Here is a 24,158-nt window from a genome sequence, read left to right as displayed (position 1 = left end):
CAATAGCAGGAGATTTTGACCGTCTCTCAACGGAGTCGGTTCACACAACTCCGCTGCGGCTCCAGTGCAAATTTGCACAGGAGCCCTGTGCGTCTTTTGGTCCATTTCAGGTATGAATTCAGCCAAAAATTCAGGCTGCAATCGGACCTAAAGCGGTAAATACGCACCGGACCCCTGATTTGAGCCGCATGCAAAGATAGTGTGAACCCAGCCTATGTCCTCGTAAAGTAACCCCTATTGCTAAGTTTATTAACCATGTTTTGTAAATGCCTATCTTCACATTTTTGAGGCTTAATATTCTGCTCATTTGCTTGAGTTGACTACGTGTAGTGGATTAATCCAAAAGCTAAAGTGTGATACACTGACCACTTGGCAATTATGCATTCTCATTGTATACCTTAGAGCTAAATCCACTAAATAGGTAGTAAATGGCTTTTTTTTTTATATGATTATGCTTAGGAGACTTTGTCACTTTGTTCACAATAATCTGGCACAAGTGTTGCAAAATTCCCAGCACTTTTTTGTATAGGGGAACATGATTGCCTACGACTCAAACAGCACATTGCCACACTGTCGCTTGACAGTGCAGTGATATACTCATACTCTGGGTAAGCCCCGACACTAAGTTTTATGAGATGTTTACATACATAACTGTACTATAAAAATGGCATATACCTAGCAGTTGATTAACTCTTTTAGGCCCCTTTCACACTGACGTTCCGTTCAGGCCCGCCTGTCAGTTTTTCAGGCGGACCTGAACGGGTGCTCCATAGAGCTCTATGGAGCGTCGGATGTCAGCTGTGACATGTCCGCTGACATCCGACCCGCTCCGATCCGAAAAAGTGTAACAGAGGAAAAAGCTATTTTTCCATCCGTCTGCGGATCGGAAACAGGTGACGACGGGCACTGCGGTCCGTCGTCATCCGATCTCCCATAGGGGAGAGCGGCGCTGTGACAGGTCTGTCCCTGCGCAGTGTGCAGAGACAGACCTGTCATCTCCCTGCTCAGCGGGGATCGACGGAGTGATCCCCGCTGAGCAAACGGATATCCACGGGGCGGATCAGAACTGATCCGCCCCGTGTGAAAGGACCCCAAGACTAGGCTTATTTGCATAATTCGGAGAAAATGGTTGCTATATTTCCCTACGCTTCTTTGAAATTATGTCTGCAATAATATAACATGGTTAATATCGGTCATTTTCCTTCAATAGAACTCTTGTCCATTATGTATGTCTACATTTTGTTTCCCAAAGATGGACCCCTTATTGTGTCTCTGGCTTCCTCCACAAGTTCATGGACAAGAATGGCCTAGGACTACTCTTCAGAAGCCAAATGGCCTTTTTCCTGGCTCTGTTCATTTACATGCAAGTTCAGCACAAGAGAAGACAGAGAAGCTGTCAGAAAGGAACACTGGTCTCTTTCAGTGCTTTTCCATAGACTAATGAACTGTATTCTCACAACACCACGCTGCTCACAGATCCCGCCTTCAGACAGCTCACAGATGTTATAATCATAGAGACTGTGCAGGCCATGTCAAACGTTATGGCTGGTCAACAACCACTTAGCCACTTCCTAATTTCTAGCTGCAACCTTGGCTGTGGCAGCTTTTCTCTTCAGTTGTGTCAAAGATGAAATTGAAAACTTTGAAGAAAATCTGTATATGCATCCTATGCATCTTATTCATGCCTTGCAGCAAAATGTGATGTTTTTTTACACATATTTTCAATAAAAAAAACAAAAAAAAATAGTATTTGTTTGCTTTTTACAAATCTTTTATTTAGTCAAAGGACATGGTACAAGGACACACAACATTGTATAAACTTAGTACAGCGCAACATATTGTCATTGCAAAAATGTAAATACGGAAAACAAAAGAAAACATTATGGGGGTTATTTACTAAAGGAAAATCCACTTTGCACTGCCAGTGCACTTGAAAGTGCACTAAAAGTGCACTTGGAAGTAAAGTCACTGTAGATCCGAGGGGGACATGCAAGGAAAATAAAAAAACAGCATTTTAGCTTGCACACGATTGGATGATAAAATCAGCAGAGCTTCCCCTCATTTCAGATCTACCCCTTAGATTTAGAGCGACTGCACTTCCAAGTGCACTTTCAGTGCAAAGTGGATTTGCCTTTCGTAAATAACCCCAATGGCTATTAAATACCCAAGGCGTCAGTTATATTCCTGGCTAGACATAGGGAAGACATAACCTCAAAATCGGACAAGGCTAGGGTAAATCATAGCCAAGGAATACATTGCTTTGTAGGATGGGCCCACAGAACCAGCCTAAATAATTTTTTACATTTTTATATAAAGAAGAGTACTATAGAGCCGCAGAGCCATAGAGACACAGGGGTATATTTGCTTTTGGTTACTATGGCAGTGATGTAAATAAGCTGAATTCCTACTTACATTCAACTAGGAAGGTCCAGCCCCCCCACCCCTTTTTACTTACCTGATTCCTATCCAGTGCTGTGCCCAAGAGCAGCAGCTCTCTTGGCTCTCTCTCTCCTCACTGAAGATTGAGGCAGCAGCAGGAGCCATTGGCTCTTGTTGCTGTCATTCACAGTGAGTGAGGAGAGAGGGTAGCTGAGCCGCATTGTGTGTATCAATGGACACACAGAGGGCGGTTTGGGAGAGTTCCCGCATGAGTGCCCCCATAGCTAGTGGCTTGGCATTAGGGCACCAAGAAGGGGGGAGGAGCAAGGAGTGCTGGTGGGGGGCCCCAGAAGAGGTGGATAGAGCCTGCTCTGTGCAAAACCATTGCACAAAGCAGATAAGTATGATATGTTTTTTTTTTTTATTATTCATTTAGAATCACTTGTATTTCTTTTTCTCAAGATCCATTGGGCTACCGAGTTCCCCTGGGCTTCCAAAATACCCAGAAATCCTGCACACACCAAGGCGACATAAAATCCACTTTTTCTGGCCTCAAGTGTTTAGGAAGACATGCCGATGGGATAGCAGTAACTGGACAGCAGTAATTGGGTATGTTAGCTGTTGGTGGACTGGGTGGGGGTCCTCCTTTGTTGTTCCCTGCATGCAGGCCACAAAATGAGAACGTAAGAGCACACAGCTTCTTCATCTTAAACACCAATCACTGTGGGGGACACTGTGCTAGTTGGACCTGAATTACTGCCCTGTAATATTATGTGCCTGTTATAGGTGGAGTGGCCTCTAACAGTGAGGGAGATGTTGTCGGCACTCCTTCCACCAGCATTCTGTCTCCCAGAGCATCGGTAGCTGATTTGCGCAGTGGTTCCCATTATCTAAAGAGGTACAGAAGTTCAAGAATTAAAGCGGAACTTCACTCTTCCTCTCCAGTATTTGGAATGTCTTTTTTTTGGGGGGGGGAGCGGGCACCTAATTTACAGGTACTCTCTCCCACTTCTCGTCAGATTGCCACAGCAATCTGAGTGGAAGTTTGGCCTCCCCTCCTTCCCCTGCAGCCTCTTAGGACATGTCACAGGTCCCAGAAGACTGCAAGACCATTCACGGGGCGCAGCATGGCTCGTGCATGTACAGTGGGCAGCCGGCTGTGAAGACCGGAGTCACAGTCCGCTGCCCACATTTAAGATGATGGCACCTGCACCTGAAGGCTGGCAAGGAGCTCGGTCAGGTGAGGACATCCCTGGATCCTGGGACAGGTAAGTGTGTGTTTTTTCAAAAGCCAGTAGCTACAGTATTGGAATGTTGCTGACTTTTAAATTTTGGTTTACAGGGTGAAGATCCTCTTTTTTTAAAATAACAAACATGTTACACTTACCTCCACTGGGCAGCTCGTTTTTCACAGAGTGGCCCCGAACCTGGTCTTCTGGGGTCTTGGCGGCTATCTCGGCTTCCCCCCGCAAGTACTTCTCACGTTCATGCGAGCTCCCTCGCATGGCGAAAAGCACTTGCGAGCATGCTCCCATGATACAGCCAGCAGCTATAGCCACTCACTGTATCACTCGCGCTGTCCCCCGGCGCACCACATCATTGGATGTGATTGACAGAAGCGCAAGCCAATGGCTGCACTGCTTTCAATCCATCCACTCCAGACAATCAACGGCCAGGCTGAGCAGTGAAGCAGGACGTTGGGGGCTAGTGCGGGACTTTTGAGGGGTCAGGTAAGTAAAACAGGGGGGCTGGGGGGTTGGCAGTGACAGATCTTTTTTCACCTTAATGCATAGAATGCATTAACCTCTTCCCGCCCGCCCTATAGCCAAATGACGGCTTTAGAGCAGCCGCTTTCGCCTGGGAGGCCTCCCTGGACGTCCTGGTGTTTACTTCCGCCGCAGGCGTGCATCAGGGAAGTTTTGTGTTTGGCGTGTCCCCCGGAGACAGACAAACACAGATCGCTGTAAACAGACAATCTCAGTGGCCGTTTACAGCGCGATCGGCGTGTCCAATGTGAGATGATCTCATATGTAAACATATGAGATCATCTCTGAGAAGGGAGAGATGAATGGCTGCAGCGGCCGTAAGTGGGGAAATAAAAAAATAAATTTAAAAAAGTGCCATCCGCCCCAGTGCCATCCTCCCCCAGTGCCATGCTCCCCCAGTGCCATGCTCCCCCAGTGCCATCCTGTCCCAGTGCCATCCGCCCCAGTGCCATCCACCCCAGTGCTACCTGCCCCCAGTGCCACCTGTTAGTGCTATCTGTCCCCAGTGCCACCTGTTAGTGCTATCTGTCCCCAGTGCCACCTGTTGTCAGTGCCATTTGTCCCCAGTGCCATCTGTCATCAGTGCCACGTATAAGTGCCATCTGTCATCAGTGCCACGTGTCATCAGTGCCACATATTAGTGCCATCTGTCATCAGTGCCACATATTAGTGCCATCTGTCATCAGTGCCACGTATCAGTGCCATTTGTCATCAGTGCCACCTGTCAGTGTCACGTGTCATCAATGCCACTTATCAGTGCTATCTGTCATCGGTGTCACGCGTCATCGGTGCCACATATTAGTGCCATCTGTCATCGGTGCCATGTATTAGTGCCATCTGTCATCAGTGCCACGTATTAGTGCCATCTGTCATTAGTGCCACATGTCATCAGTGCCACGTATAAGTGCCATCTGTCATCAGTGCCACATATTAGTGCCATCTGTCATCAGTGCCATGTGTCATCAGTGCCACATGTCATCAGTGTCACGTATAAGTGCCATCTGTCATCAGTGCCACATATTAGTGCCATGTGTCATCAGTGCCATGTGTCATCAGTGCCACGTATAAGTATCATCATTGCCACGTATCAATGCCATCTGTCATCGGTGTCACGTGTCATTGTCCTGGTGCTCCAGGGCCTTCAAAAGTGTAATAGGTAGTCCACAAGTTAGATGTGTAATTTAAGCTCCTAGAACACCTGATGGCACTCCCTGCATGTTGGGCCTCTCTATGTGGCCAGGCTGTGAAAAAGTCCCACACGTGTGGTATTGTAATACTCAGGAGGAGTAGCAGTTTTTTTTGGGGGGTGTCATTTGTGGTATCCACATGCAATGTGAGAGAAATAACCTATTACAATGACAATTTTGTGGGAAAAAATTTAAAAAAGGAAAAATCTTAATTTTGCAAAGAATTTTGGGAAAAAAATGACAACATCAAAAAGCTCTCCATGCCTCTTACTAAATACCTTGGAATGTCTACTTTCCAAAAAGGGGTCATTTGGGGGGTATTTGTACTTTCCTGGCTTGTTCGGGTCACAAGAAGCGAGTTAGTCCACCAGTACATCAGATGTGATAAATTTTGTGCGATTCGCACCACAGCTTGTAGACTCTCTAACTTTCACAAAGACCAAATAATATCCACTAATTTGGGTTATTTTTACCAAAGACATGTAGCAGTATAAATTGTGGCCAAAATTTATGAAGAAAAATTAATAATTTGCATACAGTGGTGTGAAAAAGTGTTTGCCCCCTTCCTCATTTCCTGTTCCTTTGCATGTTTGTCACACTTAAGTGTTTCGGAACATCAAACCAATTTAAACAATAGTCAAGGACAACACAAGTAAACACAAAATGCAATTTGTAAATGAAGGTGTTTATTATTAAAGGTGAAAAAAAATCCAAACCATCATGGCCCTGTGTGAAAAAGTGATTGCCCCCTAAACCTAATAACTGGTTGGGCCACCCTTAGCAGCAACAACTGCAACCAAGCGTTTGCGATAACGTGCAATGAGGCTTTTACAGCGTCCTGGAGGAAATTTGGCCCATTCATCTTTGCAGAATTGTCCTAATTCAGTTACATTAGAGGGTTTTCGAGCATGAACGGCCTTTTTAAGGTCATACCACAACATCTCAATAGGATTCAGGTCAGGACTTTGGCTAGGCCACTCCAAAGTCTTCATTTTGTTTTTCTTCAGCCATTCGGTGGTGGACTTGCTGGTGTGTTTAGGAACATTGTCCTGCTGCAGAACCCAAGTTCGTTTCAGCTTGAGTACATGAACAGATGGTCGGACATTCTCCTTCAGGATCTCTTGGTAGACAGCAGAATTCATAGTTCCTTTTATCACGGCAAGTCTTCCAGGTCCTGAAGCAGCAAAACAGCCCCAGACCATCACACTACCACCACCATATTTTACTGTTGGTATAATGTTCTTTTTATGAAATGCAGTGTTCCTTCTACGCCAGATATACTTGGACACACACCTTCCAAAGAGTTCCACTTTTGTCTCATCGGTCCACAGAATGTTGTCCCAAAAGTCTTGGGGATCATCAAGATGTGTTGTGCAGAAATTGAGACGAGCTTTGATGTTCTTTTTGCTCAGCAGTGGTTTTCTCCTTGGAACTCTGCCATGCAGGCCCTTTTTGCCCAGTCTTTTCCTGATGGTGGAGGCATGAAAGCTGACCTTAACTGAGGCAAGTGAGGCCTGCAGTTCCTTGGACATTGTTGTGGAGTCTTTTGTGACCTCTTGGATGAGTCGTCGCTGCGCTCTTGGGGTAATTTTGGGCGGCCGGCCACTCCTGGGAAGGTTCACCACTGTTCCATGTCTTCGCCATTTGTGGATAATGGCTCTCACTGTGGTTCGCTGGATTCCCAAAGCTTTGGAAATGGCTTTATAACCCTTTCCAGACTGATAGATCTCAATTACTTTCTTTCTCAATTGTTCCTGAATTTCTTTGGGTCTCGGCATGATGTGTAGCTTTTAAGGATCTTCTGGTGGACCTTACTGTGTCAAGCAGCTCCTATTTAAGTGATGCCTTGATTGTGAACAGGTGTGGCAATAATCAGGCCTGGGTGTGGCTAGAGAAATTGAACTCAGGTGTGGACAACCACAGTTATAGTATGTTTTAACAATGGGGGCAATCACTTTTTCACACAGGGCCATGATGGTTTGGATTTTTTTTCACCTTTAATAATAAACACCTTCATTTACAAATTGCATTTTGTGTTTACTTGTGTTGTCCTTGACTATTGTTTAAATTGGTTTGATGTTCCGAAACACTTAAGTGTGACAAACATGCAAAGGAACAGGAAATGAGGAAGGGGGCAAACACTTTTTCACACCACTGTAATTTTGTCACAGAAACAAAGAAATATGCGTTTTTTCATTTACAGCGCAAAAAATAAAAATCCCAGAGGTGATCAAATACCACCAAAAGAAAGCTCTATTTGTGGGGAAAAAAAGGACAAAAATTCATTTGGGTACAGTGTTGCATGACTGAGTAATTGTCATTCAAATTGTGAGAGCACCGAAAGCTGAAAATTGGTTTGGGCAGGAAGGGGGTTTAAGTGCCCAGTAAGCAAGTGGTTAAGGTGAAAAAATGTTTACCTTTACAACCCCTTTAAGTGTATGTGTAGAACCTGTGCAGAGTGCATGGCAGTGCCCACTCTGCTACTGGAGAGCAGTATTGGAAAATGCTGGACAGGTGGATGTGGACTGAGCTCAGGCTACAGAGAAAGTGCATATTGTCCCGGGGGAGCTGAGAGTTAACTGGAGAACAGTTGCAGTGCAAGTGTACATGGTGTATGTTCAACTCTCAGAGTAGAGGTCTGCGTTAGGGTTGAGTAGGGATGAGCCGAACACCCCCTGGTTCGGTTCGCACCAGAACTTTCGAACGGACCCCAAATTCGTACAAACTTTAAAACCCCATTGAAGTCTATGGGACTCGAACGTTCGAAATTAAAAGTGCTAATTTTAACGGCTAATATGCAAGATACTGTCCTAAAAAGGGTTTGGGGACCTGGCTCCTGCCCCAGGGGACATGGGTCAATGCCTATAAATACACATAGGCACACATTTCACCCCAGTCACCCCCCGATCACCCCCCCCGATCGGCCCCCGCCCCCCCAGTCACAGTGTCACTAATTGCAGTGTTCATTTATTTACTGATCACTGCATTTAGTGTCAGTTGTGACTGTAAAAAGTGTCAGGGCAGCTAGTGTTACGCCCCTTTAGGTCCAGGGTAGCCCCCTACCCCCCCTAATAAAGGTTTAACCCCTTGATTGCCCTCCCAGTTAACCCTTTTACCCCCTTTTACCAGTGTCACTAAGCGATCGTTTTTTCTGATCGCTGCATTAGTGTCACTGGTCCCGCTAGGAAGCTAGTTTTTTTTTTAGGTTCAACGCCAGGTTTTTATAGCGTTAGGTACCCCTATATATAACCTAATAAGGGTTTTAACCCCTTGATTGCCCCTAGAGATAACCCTTTCACCAGCGATCGCTGTATAAGTGTCACTGGTGACGCTGGTTAGCCAGTTAGTTATTTTTTAGGTTTTTATAAAGCTTCAGGTACCCCCATATAAATACCCAATAAAGGTTTCAACCCCCTGATTGCCCTTAGTTAACCCTTTCACCAGTGATCACCGTATAAGTGTTACGGGTGACGCTGGTTAGGTAGTTCGCTTTTTATAGCATCAGGGCACCCGCCATTTATTACCTAATAAAGGTTTAACCTCCTGATCACCCGGGTGATATAAATTCGGTTTTAGGGTCAGAAAGGGTCTGCGTCGCCCCAGGCAGTGCTAGGTTAGTGCCAGTACCGCTAACACCCACGCGCAAAGCATACACCTCCCTTAGTGGTATAGTATCCGAACAGATCAATATCTGATCTGATCAGATCTATACTAGCGTGCCCAGCAATTTAGGGTTCTAAAAAAACGCATTGTTAACAGGATCAATCCAGATACCTGCTAGCACCTGCGTTTTGCCCCTCCGCCCAGCCCAGCCCACCCAAGTGCAGTATCGATCGATCACTGTCACTTACAAAACACAACACACATAACTGCAGCATTCGCAGAGTCAGGCTTGATCCCTGCCATCGCTAACAGTTTTTTTTGTAGCGTTTTATACAGTCGCTGACAGGCTAGGTGCTTTTTTACCTGTGAGTCTCACTAGTGTACCCCTAAATTTAGAGCCCAAAATGGCAAAGCGAAGGTACACTAGTGAAGAGGCCTACACGTTTCTGAGCATGACAGATAGTGAAGAGGAAGACACTGATCTGTCAGATTCAGGCTCAGAATACGAACCTGTAGAGGACAGCGCCTCCATGTCAGATAGCTCTCACGACGAAGAAGAGGTCCCTGCTAACGTCAGGCATACCCGACCCCGATCTTCTGATGTTGTTGAGGTGCAGGAACCGCAAGTCCCTCGTATGGAGTATAGAGCCAGTACTAGCGCCGCTCATCCTTTTGGTGAACTGGCAAGCACCAGCGGCCTAGTACACCCTGGACATACATCCAGCACTGCAGTATCACATGGTGACGTGGCGAGTCCCATAAGTGCAGTTCATGCTGGCGAGGTGGCAAGCACAAGTAGTGTCCCGCTGCCACCAAGAAGAAGACGAAGACAGGCCCGTCATTCCCATAGTGCCCTTCCTGCAGAATTCGCCAATCCTGATTGGGTGCCCACCACTTCTGCAGCACCAGTACTTCCCCCATTCACTGCCCAACCCGGTATTCAGGTGGATACAGATGATTTTACGCCACTTGATTTTTATTCTCTGTATTTCACGGAAGATCTCTATAGATCTATTGTGGACCAAACCAATTTATATGCTGGTCAACACATCGCCGCTAATCCCCAGTTGCCGCCCCTCTCCAGAGATTGGAAACCAGTTACGGTTTCCGAATTTAAGACCTTTCTGGGCCTTTCCCTCAACATGGGCACACATAAAATGTTGCGGGCTTATTGGTCCACGCATCCGACTGACCACATGCCCGTGTTCTCTAACTCCATGTCCAGGAAACGATACGAGCAGATCTTGCGGTTCATGCACTTCAGTGACAATGAACTTTGTCGTCATCGTGGAGACCCTGAATACGATCGGCTCTACAAAATTCGGCCCCTCATAAACCACTTCAACCAACGTTTTGCAGACTTGTTTACTCCCCAAAAAGTTGTCTGCGTTGATGAGTCCCTGATTAAGTTTACTGGTCGCTTGTCATTCAAACAGTACATTCCCAACAAGCGTACCAGATACGGGGTCAAGCTCTATAAGTGCTTTGACAGGGCCACAGGCTATGCATGGAGCTTTATGGTTTATGAGGGTAAAGATAGTTACGTAGAGCCGGAGAACTGCCCTGACTACATAGGAAGCGCTGGCAAGATAATGTGGAAATTGGTGTCACCCTTATTCGGAAAGGGGTACCACTTGTACGTGGACAATTATTACACCAGCGTGCCACTGTTTAGTCACTTGTTTGATAATCAGATTGGAGCATGTGGCACCGTGCGACCTAACCGCCGGCCCTTTCCCCAGCGGCTTGTAGATTCCCGTCTTAGGCTGGGGGAGAGAGCCTGCTATTGGTGTAATAATTTGCTCGCTATGAAGTGGAGGGATAATAAGAATGTTTTCGTTCTTACCTCCCTTCATGCAGACACGACTTCTTCTGGTGGACCTTACTGTGTCAAGCAGCTCCTATTTAAGTGATGCCTTGATTGTGAACAGGTGTGGCAATAATCAGGCCTGGGTGTGGCTAGAGAAATTGAACTCAGGTGTGGACAACCACAGTTATAGTATGTTTTAACAAGGGGGGCAATCACTTTTTCACACAGGGCCATGATGGTTTGGATTTTTTTTCACCTTTAATAATAAACACCTTCATTTACAAATTGCATTTTGTGTTTACTTGTGTTGTCCTTGACTATTGTTTAAATTGGTTTGATGTTCCGAAACACTTAAGTGTGACAAACATGCAAAGGAACAGGAAATGAGGAAGGGGGCAAACACTTTTTCACACCACTGTAATTTTGTCACAGAAACAAAGAAATATGCGTTTTTTCATTTACAGCGCAAAAAATAAAAATCCCAGAGGTGATCAAATACCACCAAAAGAAAGCTCTATTTGTGGGGAAAAAAAGGACAAAAATTCATTTGGGTACAGTGTTGCATGACTGAGTAATTGTCATTCAAATTGTGAGAGCACCGAAAGCTGAAAATTGGTTTGGGCAGGAAGGGGGTTTAAGTGCCCAGTAAGCAAGTGGTTAAGGTGAAAAAATTTTTACCTTTACAACCCCTTTAAGTGTATGTGTAGAACCTGTGCAGAGTGCATGGCAGTGCCCACTCTGCTACTGGAGAGCAGTATTGGAAAATGCTGGACAGGTGGATGTGGACTGAGCTCAGGCTACAGAGAAAGTGCATATTGTCCCGGGGGAGCTGAGAGTTAACTGGAGAACAGTTGCAGTGCAAGTGTACATGGTGTATGTTCAACTCTCAGAGTAGAGGTCTGCGTTAGGGTTGAGTAGGGATGAGCCGAACACCCCCTGGTTCGGTTCGCACCAGAACTTTCGAACGGACCCCAAATTCGTACAAACTTTAAAACCCCATTGAAGTCTATGGGACTCGAACGTTCGAAATTAAAAGTGCTAATTTTAACGGCTAATATGCAAGATACTGTCCTAAAAAGGGTTTGGGGACCTGGCTCCTGCCCCAGGGGACATGGGTCAATGCCTAAAATGTTTTTAAAAATGGCCGTTTTGGCAGGAGCACTGATTTTAATGACGATTAAAGTGAAAAAAAAAAGTGAAATATTCCTTTAAATATCGTGCCTGGGGGGTGTCTGTAGTATGCCTGTGAAGTGCCACGTGTTTCCCGTGTTTAGAACAGTCCCTGCACAAAATGACATTAAACGGAAATAACATCATTTAAAACTGCTTGCGGTTTTAATGTTATGTCTGGTTCCTGCAATATGGTTGAAAATCATTGAGAAAAATGGCATGGGTAGCCCTCCCTGCCCATTACCAGCCCCTTTGGGTCTTGTACGCATATTAACCACTTAAGGACCGCCGTATTGCCATTGTACGTCATCACAATGGCACAGGCAGGCACAAGCGCGTACATGTACGTGCCTGCCTTCCAGCGGGTGGGGGTCCGATCGGACCCCCTCCCGCTGGATACGGCGGTCCGGTTCGCTGCAGGAGCGATTCGTGATGAGGGGATGGCCGTTGGTTTCTGGCCATCCCCCCTCGATCGCTCCTGGCCAATGACAAACTTCCTCCCCTGTGAAAATGTAAACACAGGAAGGAGGAAGTGATGTCACACTCCTCGTGGCGGTCTTTTTGACCGGACAGCACGGAGTGAAGACATACAAGTAAGTGCACCAACAGTCCACTGACACATAAATACACATAGGCACACATTTCACCCCAGTCACCCCCCGATCACCCCCCCCGATCGGCCCCCGCCCCCCCCAGTCACAGTGTCACTAATTGCAGTGTTCATTTATTTACTGATCACTGCATTTAGTGTCAGTTGTGACTGTAAAAAGTGTCAGGGCAGCTAGTGTTACGCCCCTTTAGGTCCAGGGTAGCCCCCTACCCCCCCTAATAAAGGTTTAACCCCTTGATTGCCCTCCCAGTTAACCCTTTTACCCCCTTTTACCAGTGTCACTAAGCGATCGTTTTTTCTGATCGCTGCATTAGTGTCACTGGTCCCGCTAGGAAGCTAGTTTTTTTTTTAGGTTCAACGCCAGGTTTTTATAGCGTTAGGTACCCCGATATATAACCTAATAAGGGTTTTAACCCCTTGATTGCCCCTAGAGATAACCCTTTCACCAGCGATCGCTGTATAAGTGTCACTGGTGACGCTGGTTAGCCAGTTAGTTATTTTTTAGGTTTTTATAAAGCTTCAGGTACCCCCATATAAATACCCAATAAAGGTTTCAACCCCCTGATTGCCCTTAGTTAACCCTTTCACTAGTGATCACCGTATAAGTGTTACGGGTGACGCTGGTTAGGTAGTTCGCTTTTTATAGCATCAGGGCACCCGCCATTTATTACCTAATAAAGGTTTAACCTCCTGATCACCCGGGTGATATAAATTCGGTTTTAGGGTCAGAAAGGGTCTGCGTCGCCCCAGGCAGTGCTAGGTTAGTGCCAGTACCGCTAACACCCACGCGCAAAGCATACACCTCCCTTAGTGGTATAGTATCCGAACAGATCAATATCTGATCTGATCAGATCTATACTAGCGTGCCCAGCAATTTAGGGTTCTAAAAAAACGCATTGTTAACAGGATCAATCCAGATACCTGCTAGCACCTGCGTTTTGCCCCTCCGCCCAGCCCAGCCCACCCAAGTGCAGTATCGATCGATCACTGTCACTTACAAAACACAACACACATAACTGCAGCGTTCGCAGAGTCAGGCTTGATCCCTGCCATCGCTAACAGTTTTTTTTGTAGCGTTTTATACAGTCGCTGACAGGCTAGGTGCTTTTTTACCTGTGAGTCTCACTAGTGTACCCCTAAATTTAGAGCCCAAAATGGCAAAGCGAAGGTACACTAGTGAAGAGGCCTACACGTTTCTGAGCATGACAGATAGTGAAGAGGAAGACACTGATCTGTCAGATTCAGGCTCAGAATACGAACCTGTAGAGGACAGCGCCTCCATGTCAGATAGCTCTCACGACGAAGAAGAGGTCCCTGCTAACGTCAGGCATACCCGACCCCGATCTTCTGATGTTGTTGAGGTGCAGGAACCGCAAGTCCCTCGTATGGAGTATAGAGCCAGTACTAGCGCCGCTCATCCTTTTGGTGAACTGGCAAGCACCAGCGGCCTAGTACACCCTGGACATACATCCAGCACTGCAGTATCACATGGTGACGTGGCGAGTCCCATAAGTGCAGTTCATGCTGGCGAGGTGGCAAGCACAAGTAGTGTCCCGCTGCCACCAAGAAGAAGACGAAGACAGGCCCGTCATTCCCATAGTGCCCTTCCTGCAGAATTCGCCAATCCTGATTGGGTGCCCACCACTTCTGCAGCACCAGTACTTCCCCCATTCACTGCCCAACCCGGTATTCAGGTGGATACAGATGATTTTACGCCACTTGATTTTTATTCTCTGTATTTCACGGAAGATCTCTATAGATCTATTGTGGACCAAACCAATTTATATGCTGGTCAACACATCGCCGCTAATCCCCAGTTGCCGCCCCTCTCCAGAGATTGGAAACCAGTTACGGTTTCCGAATTTAAGACCTTTCTGGGCCTTTCCCTCAACATGGGCACACATAAAATGTTGCGGGCTTATTGGTCCACGCATCCGACTGACCACATGCCCGTGTTCTCTAACTCCATGTCCAGGAAACGATACGAGCAGATCTTGCGGTTCATGCACTTCAGTGACAATGAACTTTGTCGTCATCGTGGAGACCCTGAATACGATCGGCTCTACAAAATTCGGCCCCTCATAAACCACTTCAACCAACGTTTTGCAGACTTGTTTACTCCCCAAAAAGTTGTCTGCGTTGATGAGTCCCTGATTAAGTTTACTGGTCGCTTGTCATTCAAACAGTACATTCCCAACAAGCGTACCAGATACGGGGTCAAGCTCTATAAGTGCTTTGACAGGGCCACAGGCTATGCATGGAGCTTTATGGTTTATGAGGGTAAAGATAGTTACGTAGAGCCGGAGAACTGCCCTGACTACATAGGAAGCGCTGGCAAGATAGTGTGGAAATTGGTGTCACCCTTATTCGGAAAGGGGTACCACTTGTACGTGGACAATTATTACACCAGCGTGCCACTGTTTAGTCACTTGTTTGATAATCAGATTGGAGCATGTGGCACCGTGCGACCTAACCGCCGGCCCTTTCCCCAGCGGCTTGTAGATTCCCGTCTTAGGCTGGGGGAGAGAGCCTGCTATTGGTGTAATAATTTGCTCGCTATGAAGTGGAGGGATAATAAGAATGTTTTCGTTCTTACCTCCCTTCATGCAGACACGACGGTCCAAATTTCTACGGCGACTGGTATTGTGGAGAAACCCCTCTGTGTCCACGAATATAACAAAAATATGGGAGGGGTGGACCTCAATGACCAGTTGTTGGCGCCATATCTAGCTTCCCGTAAGGCCAGACGCTGGTACAAAAAAGTGTCTGCTTACTTATTTCAATTGGCTTTGCTGAATGCTTTTGTGCTATACAAAACTTCAGGCGGGACTTTAACCTTTCTTTTCTTCCAAAGAGAGGTTGTCACAGAGCTTCTGTATCCAGACGGTTCTGCACCTCACCATTCCCAACCAAATGCAGTAAGCCGGCTGCATGAGAGGCAATATTCTTATGCCATCCCGAGTACCCCTACCCAACGAGCCCCCCAAAAAAGATGTCGTGTCTGTACCAAGCGCGGATATAGGCGTGACACCCGTTGTTATTGTCCACGCTGTCCTGGCAATCCAGGTCTTTGCCTTGGTGAGTGTTTTGAACGCTACCACACACTAGTGAAGTATTAGCGTAGGGTACAGCATTTCACAGGCTAGGCACACTAACACAGAGTCTCCTAAGATGCCATCGCATTTTGAGAGACCCGAAATGTTACAGTTGTTACAGTTTGCAGTTAAAAAAAAAAGTGTATAAAAAAAAAAAAAAGTAAAATAAAAAAACCAAAAAAAATATAAAATATAAAAACCAAAAATAGTTGTCGTTTTGTTCTCTCTCTTCTCTCAAATTTTTTATACTTTACTGTTTACTGTGTTTTATTGTTAACCATTTTTCATGTTTTCAGGTACGCCATTCAGCTGCAGCGTGGATTTATTTATCTTGACAGCAACAGCGTTTGCTCCCACGATACATAAAGCTGTGACTCCAGTGCTGTAGGAGGTGATTTCACCACCACAGTTAAAAAAGAGCATATATGCCGAAGCATGGGGGCATAAGGGGTGGAGGAGCGATTTTGCTCCTAATGCCGCGTACATACGGTCAAAATTCCGAAGGAGGGCTTGCCCGTGGAAAAGTTTGAACGTATGTACGTGGCATAACTTTTTTGCGGGAGGATGCCCCCATGCTTCGGGAAAAATATATATTTTAGGCACAGGTTGTGTTAAAAATTTTTTTATTTTTTACTGTTTTTTTGGCATTTGCTTTGCAGGTATGGTATGGTAAGGTTTTACTGTTATACTGTAATGTTACTTTGTTTTAACGTTAACCATAATTTGCTTAGCAGGTACGCCATTCAGTTGCAGCGTGGATTTATTTATCTTGCCAGCAACAGCGTTTGCTCCCACGATACATAAAGCCGCGACTCCAACGCTGTAGGAGGTGATTTCACCACTACAGTTAAAAAAAAGAGCATATATGCCGAAGCATGGGGGCATAAGGGGTGGAGGAGCGATTTTGCTCCTAATGCCGCGTACATACGGTCGAAATTCCAATGCATGCTTGCCCGTGGAAAAGTTCGACCGTGTGTACGCGGCATAACTTTTTTGCAGGAGGATGCCCCCATGCTTCGGCATATATAAATGGTGCATGTATGTCCATCATTAGAAGTGGATGGATGAAGGGAGGTATTCTAATGGTGGGCATACCCACCGATCAATCTCTTTTTTTCGTTCAGACAACATGACTCTCAGCAAATAGCTTGGGGTGTCTACTTTCCAAAATGGGGTAATTTGGGGGGGTTTTGTGCTATTTTGGCATTTTATGGCCTTCGAAACTGTAATAGGTAGTGAGGAGTGAAATCAAAAATTTGCGCCCTTAGAAATCCAGAAGGTGGCGATTGGTTTTTGGGGCCCCGTACGCAGCTAGGCTCCCAAAAAGTCCCACACATGTGGTATCCCCGTACTCAGGAGAAGCAGCAAAATGTATTTTGGGGTGCAATTCCACATATAACCATGGCATATGTGAGCAATATATAATTTAGTGACAACTTTTTGTAAAAAAAAAAAAATATTTTTATTTTTTGTCATTATTCAATCCCTTGGAACCAAAAAAAATAAAATATTCAATGGTCTCAACATGCCCCTCAGCAAATAGCTTGGGGTGTCTACTTTAGCTTGGGGGGGGGTTTGTGCCATCTTGGCATTTTATGGCCTTCAAAACTGTGAAAGGTAGTGAGGAGTGAAATAAATAATTAATGCCCTTAGAAATCCTGAAGGCGGTGCTTGGATTTCAGGGTCCCGTACGCGGCTAGGCTCCCAAAAAGTCCCACACATGTGGTATCCCTGTACTCAGGAGAAGCAGCAGAATGTATTTTGGGGTGTCATTTCAGATATGCCTATAGCATGTGTGAGCAATATATCATTTAGTGACAACTTTGAGCAAAAAAAAAAGTTTGTACTATTCCCGCAACTTGTGGCAAAATATAAAATATTCCATGGACTCAACATGCCTCTCAGTAAATAGCTTGGGGTGTCTACTTTCCAAAATGGGGTCATTTGTGGGGGTTTTGTGCTATTTTGGCATTTTATGGCCTTCGAAACTGTGATAGGTAGTGAGGAGTGAAATAAAAAATTTGCACCCTTAGAAATCCTGAAGGTGGTGATTGGTTTTCGGGGTGCCGTGGGCGACTAGACTCCCAAAAAGTCCCACACGTGGTATCCCCATACTCGGGAGAAGTAGCGGAATATATTTTGGGGTGCAATTCCACATATAACCATGGCATGTGTGAGCAATATATCATTTAGTGACAACTTTTTGTAAAATATTTTTTTTTTTTTTGTCATTATTCAATCCCTTAGGACAAAAAAAAAAAAATATTCAATGGGCTCAACATACCCATCAGCAATTTCCTTGGGGTGTCTACTTTCCAAAATGGGGTCATTTGGGGGGGGGGGGGTTTGTACTGCCCTGCCATTTTAGCACCTCAAGAAATGAGATAGGCAGTCATAAATTAAAAGCTGTGTAAATTCCAGAAAATGTACTCTAGTTTGTAGACGCTATAACTTTTGCGCAAACCAAAAAATATACGCTTATTGACATTTTTTTTACTAAAGACATGTGGCTGAATAAATTTTGCCCTCAATGTATGACTAAAATTTAGTTTATTCGATTTTTCTTATAACAAAAAGAAGAAAATATCTTTTTTTTTCAAAATTTTCGTTCTTTTTCCATTTATATCGCAAAAAATAAAAATCGCAGAGGCAATCAAATACCATCAAAAGAAAGCTCTATTTGTGGGAAGAAAAGGACGCAAATTTCATTTGGGTGCAATAGTGGTTAAGGGGAACCCCGTACCCATATTAAAAAAAGGAAATGCGTGTGGCCCCCAGGCCCTATATACTCAGAACAGCAGTATACAGGCGGTGCAAACAAGACAGGGACTGTGTAGGTTTGTTGTGTTAAGTTGAATCTGTTTGTAATTTTCAACGGGTAAATTTTTAAAGTGTAGCTCCAGTCAAAAAAACGATTTTTAAGCTTTTTGGAAAACATAGGGAAGGGTTATCACCCCTGTATAATTTGTTTTGTCGTCCATCTTTTTTCATCTCACTTGCTGTTGTCTCCTTCCATTTGCAAGTAGGAGATGTTTGTAAGTTGGATGTTTGAAAGTAGGGGCCTGCCCTATATGCTCTGCAGAAATGGCGGAACAAGGTGTTGGTTTTGCCACAACTTTTTAAGCCCTCAAAGTGACTCTTGGTGGGCGCTGGAGCGCCCTGCTGTGAACGATTATATCAAGAATTGTAATTACATGCCATTGTTGAACAGTGGTAGAAAAATTGACCTTTGGTGGTTGTGGTGCTGGTGCCACAACACTATAAGTCCTCACAGTTACTCTGGGTGGGCACAGGAACGGGCCCTCCTGTGAAATATTATATCAAGAATTGTAATTACATGTCCCTGTTAAACAGGGGCAGAAAAATTGGGCCTTAGGCACTGGTGCTGGTGCCACGACACTGCAACCTCTCCCATATAGTCTAGTTTTATTGCAGGAATTAGCCCTGCTGCAAAGCATTGCATCAAAAATTGTAATTAAACGCCCCTGTTAAACAGGGGCAGAAAAATTGGGCCTTAGGCACTGGTGCTAGTGCCACGACACTGCAACCTCTCCCATATACTTTATTTTTATTGCAGGAATTAGCCCTGCTGCAAAGCATTGCATCAAAAATTGTAATTAAATGCCCCTGTTAAACAGGGGCAGAAAAATTGGGCCTTAGGCACTGGTGCTGGTGCCACGACACTACAACCTCTCCCATATACTCTAGTTTTATTGCAGGAATTAGCCCTGCTGCAAAGCATTGCATCAAAAATTGTAATTAAACGCCCCTGTTAAACAGGGGCAGAAAAATTGGGCCTTAGGCACTGGTGCTGGTGCCACGACACTGCAACCTCTCCCATATACTCTAGTTTTATTGCAGGAATTAGCCCTGCTGCAAAACATTGCATCAAAAATTGTAATTAAACGCCCCTGTTAAACAGGGGCAGAAAAATTGGGCTGATGGCATCACCCAGAACCAGAAATGTTCTTCCAACATATCAGAGGAGGAGGAAGAGGATAGACAATCAACATAACAGGACAGTCACTCAGCATCAGCATAGGCAGTCTTGAAGGGATGTCATATTTAAAAAAAAATTATTCAGTTACATCAGCTTCAGGTGCTTGGTAGCTGTGGGTTATCCAAGACTGATTCATCTTGATGAAGGTCAGTCGATCAACTGATTCGGTGGACAGGCGCACCCTGTGATCGGTAACAAAGCCACCAGCAGCACTGAAGGTGCGTTCCGAAAGAACGCTGAATGCAGGACAGGCCAGTAGCTGAATTGCATACTGTGCAAGCTCTGGCCAGTGATCCATCCTCAAGACCCAGTAAGCCAGAGGATTTTCGGTGGGAAAGGTGTCCAAGTCTGACCTTGCCCCTAGGTATTCCTGCACCATGTAAATCAGACGCTGGCGATGGTTGCTGGAACCGATCATACCTTGGGGCTGCGGACTAAAAAATTGTCTGAAAGCATCAGTCAGACGACCACCTTCTCCACCGCTCCTTCTGGCCGATGCCTCAGCAACACGTTGTCCAGGACCAGGAGTTTGTAACCTCCCAGTCTCTGGGAATGCGTTGCACAGACCTTTCTGCAAGGCCTCCCGGAGATGTCTCATCCTCTGCTCCCTCTGCGATGGCAAGATAAGGTCGGCAACCTTACCCTTGTACCGTGGATCAAGGAGATTGGCCAGCCAGTAATGGTCCCTCTCCTTGATCCGAAGAATACGAGGATCCTTCCGCAGGCTTTGCAGGATCAGGGAGGCCATGCAGCGTAGGTTAGCTGAGGCATTCGGTCTGGAGTCCTCTGGGTCACTAAGGACAACATGATCCGCAGCTACCTCCTCCCAGCCACGTACAAGTCCACGGGTTTCTTGGGACTGTAAATCATCCATACAAGACTGCTGCTGCTGCTGATGCTGAGTGCCAGCCTCCACCTCCATGCTGACACAATCATCCTCCTCCTCCTCTTCCTCATCCTCTTCCTGTGTGATGGGTGGCACAGCAGGAACACTGTCTGGATAAAGGGGGCCTTGAGAGGCAAGGAAGTCCTCCTCTTCCTGCCTCTGTTCTGCCTCAAGTGCCCTGTACATTATTCCACGCAGCGTAAGCTCCAAGAGGTGGACAAGAGGTACAGTGTCACTGATGCATGCACTGTCACTGCTCACCATCCTTGTGGCCTCCTCAAACGGTGACAGGACAGTGCATGCATCCCTGATAATGCCCCACTGGTGTGGTGAGAAAAAAACGAGTTCCCCTGACCCTGTCCTGGTGCCGTAGTCGCACAGGTACTCATTGATGGCCCTCTGCTGCGTGTGCAGCCGCTGCAGCATGGCCAACGTTGAGTTCCACCTGGTGGGCATGTCACATATAAGGCGGTTCTTGGGCAGGTTCAACTCCTTTTGGAGCTCAGCCAGCCGAGCACAGGCATTAAATGATCGGCGGAAATGCACACAGACTTTCCTGGCCTGCTTCAGGACATCCTGTAAGCCCGGGTACCTGCCCAAGAACTGCTGCACAACCAGGTTAAGGATGTGAGCTACACAGGGCACATGGGTCAGTTGTCCCTGTCGGAGGGCGGAGAGGAGGTTGGTGCCATTGTCGCAAACCACCATTTCAGGCTTAAGCTGGCGTGGCGTCAACCACCTCTCGGCCTGCCCCTGCAGAGCTGACAAAACATCCGCCCCAGTGTGGCTCCTGTCCCCCAAACAAACCAGCGCAAGCACGGCATGGCATCGTTTTGCCTGCGTACTTGCGTAGCCCCTGGAACGCCTACAGAGCACCGCTGGTTCTGAGGACAGAGCAATGGAAGAGGCCACGGAGGAAGAAGAAGAGGAGGGGGTGGAGGAGAGAGGTGTGTCACAACCAATAGTAGCATTTTGGAGGCGTGGTGGCGGAACAACCTCCAACACTACTGCACCTTGTCCTGCATCCTTCCCAGCTGCCAGAAGAGTGACCCAATGGACCGTGAAAGACAGGTAACGTCCCTGTCCATGCCTGCAGGACCATGAGTCAGCGGTAATATGCACCTTACCGCTGACCGCCCTGTCCAGCGAGGCAAGGACATTGCCTTCCACATGCCGGTAGAGAGCCGGAATCGCCTTCCGTGAGAAAAAGTGGCGTTTGGGGACCTGCCACTGAGGAACCGCACATTGTACAAACTCACGGAAGGGGGCCGAGTCTACCAACTGAAAAGGCAGCAGTTGAAGTGCTAGCAATTTAGCCAAGCTAGCATTCAACCATTGGGCATGTGGATGGCTGGGAGTGAACTTATTTCGCTGGTCCAGCAGCTTGGGCAGGGACATTTGCCTGCTATAATCGGACGTGGGTGTACTGCTAGCAGAGTGCCCGGAAGCACTTGGCTGTGACACACCTAATTCTACACCTTCATTCCTCTCAGAGCATGTTTTAGAGAGGACTGAAGGTCTAGTGGGGTTGGAGATGCCAGCTGATGAGGAGCAAGGAGAGGTCCGCTTTGTATTTTGGTGTGGGTCTTTGAGGTACGCTTGCCAACGAGCTGCATGGCAGGTCAACATATGTCTGGTCAGGCATGTGGTGCCCAAGCGGCTGATGTTTTGGCCACGCGAGATACGCTTGAGACATATGTTGCAAATAGCAGCGGTGCGATCTGATGCACTCGTCTCAAAAAAGGCCCACACCAAAGAACTTTTAGAATAACGCGCAGAGGCAGCGCCCTGCGGTGTGATTCAGTTGGTGTGCTGCCCCTAAGCTGGCCCCCGGAGGGCATCCTGCCTCGTTGGACATGTGCCTCCTCCTCCTCTTCTCTCCTACCAGGCACCCACGTGGAGTCAGTGCCCTCATCATCCCCTCCCTCTTCATCACTGTAGCAAACCTGGCAGTATGCTGCAGCTTGTGGAACATGACTGCCAGATTGCTGTCTTTCTTGAGCATCCCCTCTCTCTGCATTCACGCTACTGCCTTCCTCTAGCTGAGTGTCATCAGCAGAGCCTACAAAACACTGGGCATCCTCCTGGAGCATGTACCCAACACTGTGCTCAAAGAGTTCAGGAGACTCCTCAGGAGGACGTGGTGGGTCTAGGGAAGGAGTCACTGATGATGACATTGAGACGAGGGAAGACGATGCATTGGCAGCTGCTTTGCTAGTACCCTGAGACTGGGTGAGAGAGGATGAGGAGGATGAAGAGGGCTTGGTCATCCACTCTACCAAGTCGTTGGCATGTTGCGGCTCAACATGTCCAGCTGCGGAAAAGAAGGACAAGCGTGTCCCATGGCCACGTGCTGATGACGATGCACCGTGTCCACGACCAGCACTGTTGTCTCTAGACACAGAGCCTGCTTGTCCTCTTTTATCGGCTCGCGCCTGTCTGCCTCTCCTTGCTGGCCTTCCAGACATGGTAATGGCCTGAAGGGAGTTGGGTAAAACAGCAGTTGGGTAGTGTATATTGTGCTGGAGGCACACAACACCCACTAACTCCTGCAGATGCCTTTATTATAGAACACCAGCAATAAAGGGTAGATAAAGGGGCATACTGTACTGGAGGCACACAACACCCACTAAGCCCTGCAGATGGCTCTATTAGAGAACAGCAATAAAGGGTATATACAGGTGTATATTGTGCTGGAGGCACACAACACCCACTAACTCCTGCAAGCTCTATTATAAAAGATAGATATATCGCTAGCTATATAGGTGAATATAGCGGTGTATACTGTGGTCAGGGCATGCAGACAACAGCCACTACAGAAGAGCAAGATCGAAAAATCGGCTGATAACGATCGGTGTATACTGTGTTGAAGGTACACAGAACCCCCCCTAACTGCTTCAGACGCCAACACACTACACAAGGCCGCCGCGCTGGCGGCCTTATATAGTGTGGGGCGTGTACTACACAGCCTGAGCTATGATTGGCCACAGGCATCCTGCCTGTGGCCAATCATGGCTCTCCTCTCTGCCGGCGCTGTGATTGGCCAAGCATGCGGGGTCACAGTGCATTCTTGGCCAATCATGAGCCAGCAATGCACTGCGCCATCGCAGTGCATTGTGGGCCGTGAGCGCCACAGGAATTTGGAGCGAACGGCCCATAATGTTCGGAATTCGCCGAACAGCCGATTTTCGAGTCGAACGTATGTTCGACACGAACACGAAGCTCATCCCTAGGGTTGAGTATTCCCTCACTGCAGTCTGAGCCTCTCCCCAGCTATTGATGAAGATGGCACAAAGAAAAGGTACCCATGTGTAGTAAAGCTCCCCTGTGCAAAGTGCCTAGCTTAGCCCAGAAGAACCCAACCTGGGGTAGGTCTCTAATGTGACCCTTGTTTGGTGCCCAATGAGGAGGGAAACATGGAGAACGTGACAAATAACCACCGCCTACCCTTACAAGCAAACTCCTGTATGGAACATGTGCCAGGTGACTTGGGCCACAGTGTGACATTGGGCCTCAAGTGTTTGGCTGGACTGTTGAATCTCAGACCTGGAACCACTTAGAAATACAGGGCCTTGCAATGTGAGTACTTCCAAACACTTATGCATACCTCCCAACTTTGAGAGACAATTCAGGGAGATAGTGACCTGTGGCG

This window comes from Lithobates pipiens, unplaced genomic scaffold (genome assembly GCF_037356315.1).
Source record: "Lithobates pipiens isolate NorthernLeopardFrog02 unplaced genomic scaffold, aLitPip1_a1.2 Scaffold_16, whole genome shotgun sequence".
Taxonomy (NCBI): Eukaryota; Metazoa; Chordata; class Amphibia; order Anura; family Ranidae; genus Lithobates; species Lithobates pipiens.
Note: the sequence above shows the minus strand (reverse complement) of the source record.